The sequence below is a fragment of the Passer domesticus genome, chromosome 12 (genome assembly GCF_036417665.1).
Source record: "Passer domesticus isolate bPasDom1 chromosome 12, bPasDom1.hap1, whole genome shotgun sequence".
NCBI lineage: Eukaryota > Metazoa > Chordata > Aves > Passeriformes > Passeridae > Passer > Passer domesticus.
Genome location: NC_087485.1, coordinates 18,325,149 through 18,334,614, shown reverse-complemented (window position 1 = coordinate 18,334,614; position 9,466 = coordinate 18,325,149).

The window sequence follows — 9,466 nt, the reverse complement described above, 5'->3', positions numbered from 1 at the left end:
CCACATCTCTCTGATGTCTCCATTTTTGTGGGCTTAGCCGGTGCATGAGGAAGCCTTTGTGGAGGATATAAAGGAGACCATCTTGTAGGTCCTGACATTCCCTCTTCTAGTTTCAGCCCTGGCCTCTCCCAGCTCCAGCAGGATCCTTCCTCCCGTGTCCCAGTTCAGTCTGATTCATCTTCCTTCCACCAAATTTGCCATGGGAGGCTCCTAATCCTCTGCTTGGGGAACTTGCATTTCCCAGAGGGCACAGGACTAATGCCAGCTTTCCTGGGCAGCTGATGTGCTCTCCTGTCTGCTACTCAATGCATGAGCTGGAAAAATTTAATAAAACTTTTACAACTAATAAAGCATTTCTACTCTCACCTGCTTTTCTCCCTGGACCTCTTTTGTATCTTCCCTTACTTATAAACCTGACACCTCATTTTCTTTCTCATCATTCTTCTCATGTTTGTCACTTGCCCATTTTAAGATTTTTCTGTACCTGGTAGATCTGATAAATGAGAATTGGATTGTTAATGATTAGATAAATTTCTGTGTGAAGACAGGCTTAGAAGTTCGGGATTAGCTAGTTCTGAAGAAAACTAGACAGAGTTGATGTATAAATCAGAATTTCAAGTCAAATTCCTTCCTATTTGCTGCTTTAAAAAATAAAAGGACATGGAAACATTGAATTGACAGAGAAAGACAAAAATTAAAAAACTAATAAGTTTTTAAACATATGAGTGCCTGGAACTTGCTATTTTTGTCTATCAATATATAGTAATATTCATGAGAAAAGGCATTTGTTTATGTGGCTAATAAGAATTCACACAATTAGAGAAGATTTAATTAAGAGAAGAAATTTGTAAGACGTAGACTTAAAGTATACTCAGAGGTGTATGTGTTCATTGAAATAACCCCCCTGGCTTCAGAGCACACAGCAGCCACTCATGGGAGAGAGGTTTTTATAACAGAGGGGCCCTGCCCCAGCAGCTCCCCAGGCACCCAGCAGATTTCCTGGCTCAGGAGGGCTCAGGGCATTTCACACAGTCTGCCTGTACATGGTTTTTTACAGAATGGGCAAAGTGGAATCTCTGTTGCAGAAAAGTTTGATGAGATCTCTTCATGAGAACACAGTTAGATGGACTTTAGTGTTCTACAACTTTCAAATAGAAACACACAGAATAAGGCTCTGAAGAAGTCTCTGCTGCTTGCACTCCAGGGCACACCACAGTCTTTCTGCATGGGAGAGATCATACCTGGCAGACCTTTACTGACCACACATTTAAAACATCTCTCTCCTCAAGATAAATGCACATGTATATGAATATACATGAGCCCTAACAAGCATTTTTCCTATTGCCTTTTGTGAATATTAAAGATCGATATTTTTTTCATTATTTTGCTTTTCATTACCTCTTTAAAGCTGATGTTAAGTAACAAATCAGACTCAAAACCAAGCACAAAGAGCTGTCACTGGCTGTTTGATTGAAAATAACCATAACCATAGCAGCAATAGTATTGGTATTGGCAACAGAGTTATAAAACCAGGCACATCTCCAGAGGGCTCTATGCACTGAATGATCTAAGACTTGGAGATCTTTTGTTGTGCAGCAAAATACCAGTGTAACTCACTCACCATAGACAAGCTAGGGCAGACAGAGTGAGTCAGTCCCCAAAAGGTGAAATGTGCTCTCACCAGCTGCAGCAAACAGCTGCTGGTGGGTGTGATTTGTGTCCAGTGCCACTCTCCAGTGCCATGCTGGGCATTCCCTGCACTGGAGTGCACAGAGCAGGTGGGGACATCCCACCTGAGGTGGCTGAAGGGACCTGCAAGCACAGCTGGGTGGAGGGGTGTGAAGTGACCCTGCTGCTCCACAGCCTGAGCTTTGTCACCTCCCAGCAGTACAGCCAGCCTGGGGCTGGGCTGTGCAGGCAACCATCAATAATGCTGCAGGAACAGGTATTACTGTAAGTCTTTGATAAATAGCTACAGCAAATAAGGGGCAGATAAGATGCTGTAATAAAAAGACAAATAGGTTACATGAGATAAGCTAGGAAGAAAACAAGTTAGATAGCTTTATAAATCACATCAAGGAGTTATGAGACATACAAGTTTGATCTTTGCTAGAGAGGCTAATGGGGAAGTATGAGCAGTATCTACAGACAGGAGAGCTGGACACTGGTAAATGAGACATGCTTACAGGATTACAGGAAATGATCTTTCTATCATTACACTGTTTAGATCTGGCAGCTTAGGTAGATTTGAACTCACATCTATCCTGCTTTTATCAATGACTTTAGCTAAAAGAATAGCAAAAATGTTCACAAAGGCCTTGAGGTCTCCTCAGAAACTGCAAGTGATGTCAGAAATCCTGGGAGCAGATCCAGTATTTTCCCTTTGCTGTTGAAGTTCCATGTGCTTCTTGGTCCCTCTCTGGTCCCTGTCTGGGGTCACACCTCACACCATCAGGAAGCAGGGTCAGGGATTTCCTGCACTGCCAAAGGATGGACTGCACAGCTCCATCCATGTGGCAGCAGAGTAGAAATCTTAGTAGGATTCTTTTTTGTGGGGATGTGGGGGCAGGTGAGCCATGAGCCAAGTGGGGGAGTTGTCAGATTTCTGAAAGTCCCTCTGCAGCTGATGTGCTTCATCCCTTTTTATAATCTCCTTGAGCTAAATGACACATTGATAAACTGTCGAGGATAAATAGTGTTTTCTAGACATTACCAGACAGTGGGGACTTTTTCAATGATCCTTTGTCACCGTTTAAGATCAAAAAGGTTTGTATCCAGTGAAATGGGAGGAAGAAAAAGCTTCTTGATATTGCAGCGAGTGTTTAAGTATCCTATTGTTTAGTTAACATGTTTTGACAGATTTGGTTTCAAGATGCATAAAAGTGTAAAAAAAACACTGTTATATAACCGTCATCAGTCAAGGATTGAAATTTAGATTTACTTCTTACTGAACAGAGCTATTGTGTTCCACCATGGAGCTAGTGAAAATGCATAGCCATAACAGTGCTGGGATTTAAAACACAATATACCAGGTGGACTCACATGGAGTGATCAGAATACTAAGTGTCACTGGTGGGTTGCAATGAGCCTGAGAGATTATTTGTTTTAGGAAGAAAGATGAGTAGGCTTGCTGTAAAAGTGTGAGGAATCTCTGATTGGGGTACACATGGTAGACAGGCCAAACATCTTTCACTGTGATTAAGTGGTATCAGACACTGAAGCTGGATTGCTTGTTCTGGTCATGCTGTTGCTCCCTGCGTGCCACGGCAAGTTAATCTGGTTCAGCAGTAGCTGGGGGATGAATTTTGGCATTTGGAGTATGTTTTATCACCTGTTCCCCTGCTCTGATTTCTCTATTTGAAGTAGGGTCTGTGTGTGAGAACAGTCCCTGTGAGCTTTGATCTGCTTCAGGCTTCGCCCTGATGTACACTGCAATCTCTACCACACAGAACAGAGTGCTTCAAAAGAGAGCATGGCACAATCTTCACCAGTTTTGAGCTGGGTTTGTACTGCTGTGTGATTTTCCACATTCTACACGTTTCCACATGACCTGTACCTAGCTGCTGTGTTAGGGCTTCAGAGGGGAGTCTCAGGGGACCCTGCTGACTACTGAAACTCCAGCTTCTGATCTGGCCCTTGCCTTGCTCCCAGAAAAACAAAGGTGATGTGTGAGCATGCCATGTAAACATGTCACTTGCATAGGAATTCAACATTTTGAGCCCTTCCCATGCAGTACAGAGTTCCTAGCCTACAATGAGGAGAAGCAATAACAGCAGTGCTGAACAATAATGTTTGTAAAACGGCAGGTTTTGGCTAACCAAGCTTCCCAGTGCTGTCCCTCCTTGCTGGCAGCAGTATCTTCTGGAAGGTTGGCCAACCTTGGCTGCAGGGACATGCTGCTGGAATACACAGTTGGCAGCAAACCCTACTGGGAAAAGCAGGCACAGCTTTGGATGGAGTTGCTCTTGTTTACACTTGAACTGAGCTCGATCCCCAGCTCTGCAGTAGTATTTAGATTCCTGGTGCTTTGCTGTGTCTGCCATTTGCTCGGGCCACCTACACACAGAGGCAGTGCTGCAGCTCCTCAGGGCTTACAGCAATCTTGTTAGTTAGGGTTTTGTACAGGACTTGCCTTTTTCCCCCAAAAAATGTATTTAAACAAGTAGTACCACTATATTCTGCTTTTTTCCTGAGCCAGTAGCAAAGGAACTAAGCACAACAAGAACAGCAGGAGAAATACAGCAAAGATGTGGGGGATTAAACAACAGGCATCTTCTCATCTTACCAGCAAAGCTTTTACTGAAATATCTTTACAGAAAGAATTTGAATGGTTCTGATTTTACACAGAGTGGCATTAAAAATAAATGCAATCTTTTAAGCATTGTAAAATCTCTGTTTCTGGACTACTTCAGGCTCTGGCAATAGGCAAGACTATACACTTTCTCTTGTTTGCAAGACTGTGGCAGTGGTGTGGGTATTCCTGGGGTAAAAGGGGAATGGTCCTGATGGATGGAGGCAGGGCTGCCACTGGTGTGTCATAAGTCCTCTCGTAGCTGCTAATGAAGAGGTGCTTGCTGCTGTTGTTTGTAACCAAGAAGGATGAGGGCTCCCCGAGGCTCTGATTCTTGTGCTCCTGGCCATCCATAACTCTCAGTGTAGCAGCATGACATGAGCAAGAAAATGAAAAGGAAAAAAAATTGGTTGTCTATAAGCATCTTTGAAAAATCGATCCAATAAAATGGTCAATGAATATATTCACAAGTAATCTATGCAGCTCTATGAGTGGAAAATAAATATGGGAAAGAGGAAGGTCAATCATTATATACCTTGTTCCAAATAAATCAAATAAGCTGTCAGATCAATTATTTGTCAAATATGAATCGAGCAATTTTTGGTCTCCTCTAGTAGTATGTCAAAGAACCACATAATTAGCATTAACCTGGCTCACCAGTGATGTTGACTTGGCCTTGAAATTCTGTAGGCCATGTTATTAAGCTGCTCAGACTCTTCATGAATTTGTTTGTTTGGTTTGGCTGTGCATTGATAGATGTCCACATATACAGATGTATGTCATTGCTGGGTTTGCACCTCAAGGGTTCCACTTTACCTTCTGCCCTTGGCAGATCCTTCACAGCAAACTGCTGTGAACATCTTCTCGTTTGCTTGCATTTTCTGTAGCTGATGCCTTGAGGATTTCTGTTTCTTTGTCTCCTTGTTACCCTATTTGATTCACTTATTAGCCTGTAAATGTCCCTGGGAACTTAGAAACCTTGCCTAGATGGACCATTATTAATAGAAATAACTTTTGAGAACTCATTTGTATGTTTTGTTGGTGGGTTCTCCTCTATTCTTAAGAGTTCATGTCTGCCCTAATTTGAGAAAAGACTTTGATCCTTAATTTTGTGCTCAATACTGGGATGCTAACTGACAGCATCTCTTTGCTTTTCTTCCCATTTTAATATACACAGCATTTAAAGCCAAATCAGAAAAAATCACTCACTGACTGTTTAACCAATGACTTCAGCATAAGCTTTGCCCAAAGAAGATGAAAGCTTTGGGCCAGTTTCAGTGCTGCAGAAATACTGGAAGGCCTCATAATGTATGTCTCATGCCTTAGACAAGCATGATGGGGGACAGAAGACTGCCAAAAGGACAAGATACCAGGGAGTTTCATGAGCAGAGGTGGCAAAGAGGCTGCAGGATATGGGAAGGGAGGATATACAGACTTGGGAAGGAAATTGAGTACAGAAGTAGAAAGGAGACTTTGAACAAATGGAAAATCTCTCTAATTCCCAGCACCCATAGTGGCAGCTTCTCATTTCAGTTGACTTTCTCAGAACTTAGACTCATACACATGTAATATTTGATGACTTAGGCAGAAATAGGTCTATTTTCAAAGCTGATCTTTGCATTACATATTGAATCCATTATAGATTCTCTTCTACTTTAATGAAAAGCCTGCATGAATGGCTTAAAAAATGAAAAGAACTTACATCATAAATCGGACTGAGGCACTTGCTTGAGAAGTAGCATGAATATGTAGAAATTTCCCCAATCAAATAAATGGTAATAGTAGAACTATTCTAATATCTCAGCATAAATAAAAGAGATGTAAGTGCACTCTGCATTCTGTGGCATTTTGTGCATCTTCGTCAGAGGTAATATTTCCATAGTATTTAAAGGACACATTCTGCCTTTTTATGCAGGGATGCACTGTGACATGAGAGCAAGTCCTGATTAAGCTGCCTACTTGGATCAAGAATTTGTATCTTGTGCTCAAAAACATTTTAAAAAGTAGTCCTGTGGAGGAGATACAGATGTCCATGGAGCTGTCCATGACTCGTGAGCAAATGCATGGCAGCACGTGCTGGAGTGTACTTCATCCTCACAAGGAACTGTTCAAAGGATGCCTCGCAGCAGCAGAGGGCATGAAAAAGTGGCATAATCCTGCTCTTGGGCAGTTTTTTCACTCCAGACTGTGGCTCTGCATTGTAGTTTTCAGGCACTGGAGGGAAAGATCACCAAGCAGAATGAAATAATTGGGTCAGAACTGTGATTACAGTGTAGTTCTGTTTTGCTAGTTAAGCTAGTATTTTACCCAAAAGATTTAAGGATTTTGGCTTGGTAACAGAAATTAACACACAGAATGAGAGCAGCAAACAAATTCATCTTGGAGCCACTCTATTTTTCTGTTTTATTTTCTTTCCTGGGGCTTGCTGGGCAGTACAAATGTTGCCTTGTTGACACTCCTATAGCCAATAGCACCTTTTCTGTGCTTGATAAGGGAACAAGTCTTTTCCACTTACCTGGGAGAACAGCACACTCAAACTAAAACTATTATTTATTTATAGAACAAATGGGAAGGTACTTAGAGAAGATCAAGTATGTAGAATGAAATGCCAAGGTTTTCTTTTACATCACAGATGGAAGTGATTTGCTGTCATCCCTCATTTGGAAGATCCTCATCATTGTGGATGTTCTAACCCATCCATCCCCATGCAGAACCTCTGTGTGCTGCGTTGTCATGGGTACCTGTGTGTGCCCATGAACTCTGTTCAGATGGAGCCTAAACAATCACATTCCTACACAAAAGAAAAATCCTCTTTTCATAAAAAGAGCTGAATTGGGGCTCACACTTCTCTCTGTCTGTCCACAGAAGCTTGTTTTTTACTCAAAAGCAGCAAAATAGAAAACATTTACAAAAAAGTCAGCATAGCTGCAGCTTTGGGGTGGGGCTGGGGGAGAGGAAGGGTTTTTCCCCAGAAGAGGGGTAGAATGACTGTTTTGGTCTCATGACCTTGGAGAAATGAAGGCCCCTCAGAAAATTGTGGAGTTTGGTCCTGCCTGTTGACTACTCCAGCATTTATGGTTGTACTCAAAGGACTGACTGAGTGCCTACTACCAGCTGCCATCTCCTCTCCTTCTCCTAGGAGCAGGGGAAGCAGCAGATTGGAAGTAAATCACCACAAAATGCAGTAGCAAGTAAGGATTCAAGCTTTCTGCCCCCTGTTCCACCCACTCTAGAGATATCTCCCAGCCTGTGGCCCATGGGTTCCCAATTTTGATGGAAAACACAGGCTGATTTTGAAATGTGACAGCAATTCAGAGGGAGGGAGGAGAGACTGCCAGATGGCTCTGCTTTGCACCTTCTTCAGTTTGCAGGGTAACACTTTGTGATTTGCCATAAATTTCTCATTTTCTTCTGTGCTGTGGAATGAAACTAAACTTTTGGCCTCTTGGCTCCATCTTTCCACCTAAGACCAAAACGCTGCAGTGTGGTGGAGGGAGGGGGAAGATTGTCTGCTCTGATAAGTGCAAAGGGAATAAATGGGGGAGTGCTATGGGAGGAAGGAGAAGCAGCTCCTGAAGAATGTAAGCAGCAGAGCTGGCAACACCCCCTCGCTGCCCACAGGGAGTGCCACACATCTCATTCCCCTGAGAGCCTGGTTGGGCTGCCTTGGATCCATGAGACCAGGAGGAACTGCTCATTGACGTGATCATAATCTAAGGTGGAATTATAGCCTGAATTGATGAACTTTTGGAGGTATATTACTTGTTACTGTACAATTCCAAATGACACTTTCTTTGCTAATTTTTTTTTTTTCTCTCTTCCTGCTGGTGCAGCAGGAAATGGTGAAGCAATTCCAGTGGGGCATGGTGGCCACTAATCTTCACACCGAGCGACAGCGGGATGTGCTGTGCTTTCAGATCTGTGCTTCAGTGTCCTCCTTTGTCCTTCTGGCCTCTCTTCAGAGCTTCCATGGAGAAAATTTTAACTTTCACACTGTAACTAGTAGGAGTGTGATAATATCACATTACATGGTTATTTTTGGTAGTTTCTAGCAGGGACTAAAGAGTAACAAGACTATAAATACTCATTGCATGACCTTAATACAAACCTTCTAGTTTATGAAAATGTCAATTTTCTTTTATGGTAATTTTAGCAAATACAGCACATAGAGCAGAAACTTGCAGTTGGGAGCTCTGATTTTTAAGTTCATGACAGAATTCAGTACAGAAAACTTGTCAATAGGAGGGGTTTGGAGCATGTGTCAACATTTGCAGAGAAACTAAGTTTATGCATGTAATTTCCATATTCTGATTGAATTCTCAACCAGACTTTTAAAATTATAGTCCTAAAATTTGCAGTGAGTTTAGTCTCTTCCAGGTTCAACCCAGTCATGCACTGGGTTGTTTAGCAGGACAGTGTGGCTCTATAATCCTCACACAGAAAGAAGAGCTTCCTACAGCTTGCCTCCCTCCATTTTGTGTCTGTTGCCAACAGAAGTCTTCTTGTGTAACTGGTGGAAGGAGGAGCTCAGCCAGGAGACACTCTGTGTTGGTCACCAGCTCCATCAGTGTCCTGCTGCAGCCAAGGAAGGATTCACGGCCCTGCATACCCCATGCAAGCACCCCTGTTTCCCTCCAAAGCAGCCACCCCCAAATCCTTGTGTCTCCCCCATCTGTGCCTTTCCCATTGTTTTGGTGCCTCTGCAGCAGCACAGCACAGCATGAAGTGTTCTGTCCCCACGGAGGATGAGCTGTTTGCAGAGCCCAGTTTTCTGCCCATCTCCCAGGCCCAAGGGTGAGCTGCTCTGTGTGCACATCTCCTTCAGCCATCCCAGGCTGGTCAGGCAGGTTGGAGCAGAGGCTGCATACTGGGGATGGTATGGACAGTGAGCGACACTTAGTAGTTTTCATGTGATCTAGATGCATTTTATGATTAAGCAAAAGTGTAAATATCTGCTGGTTTTGCACTCTGACATGCATGCACCTTTTGAGGACAATGTTACCTGAAGTGGCTCCTTCAGAGCAGATCCCTGCAGCCACTTGCCCTCTGACAGGGCATTAAGAGCACAGAACCTAAGAGCTGCTATTATTTCTGCTTTGTTCAGGGACAGCCCGACTCAGGTTTAGCTATCAATTTACTGTAAATGTGCAAGCAATTTAACTTCTACTCAGAAAT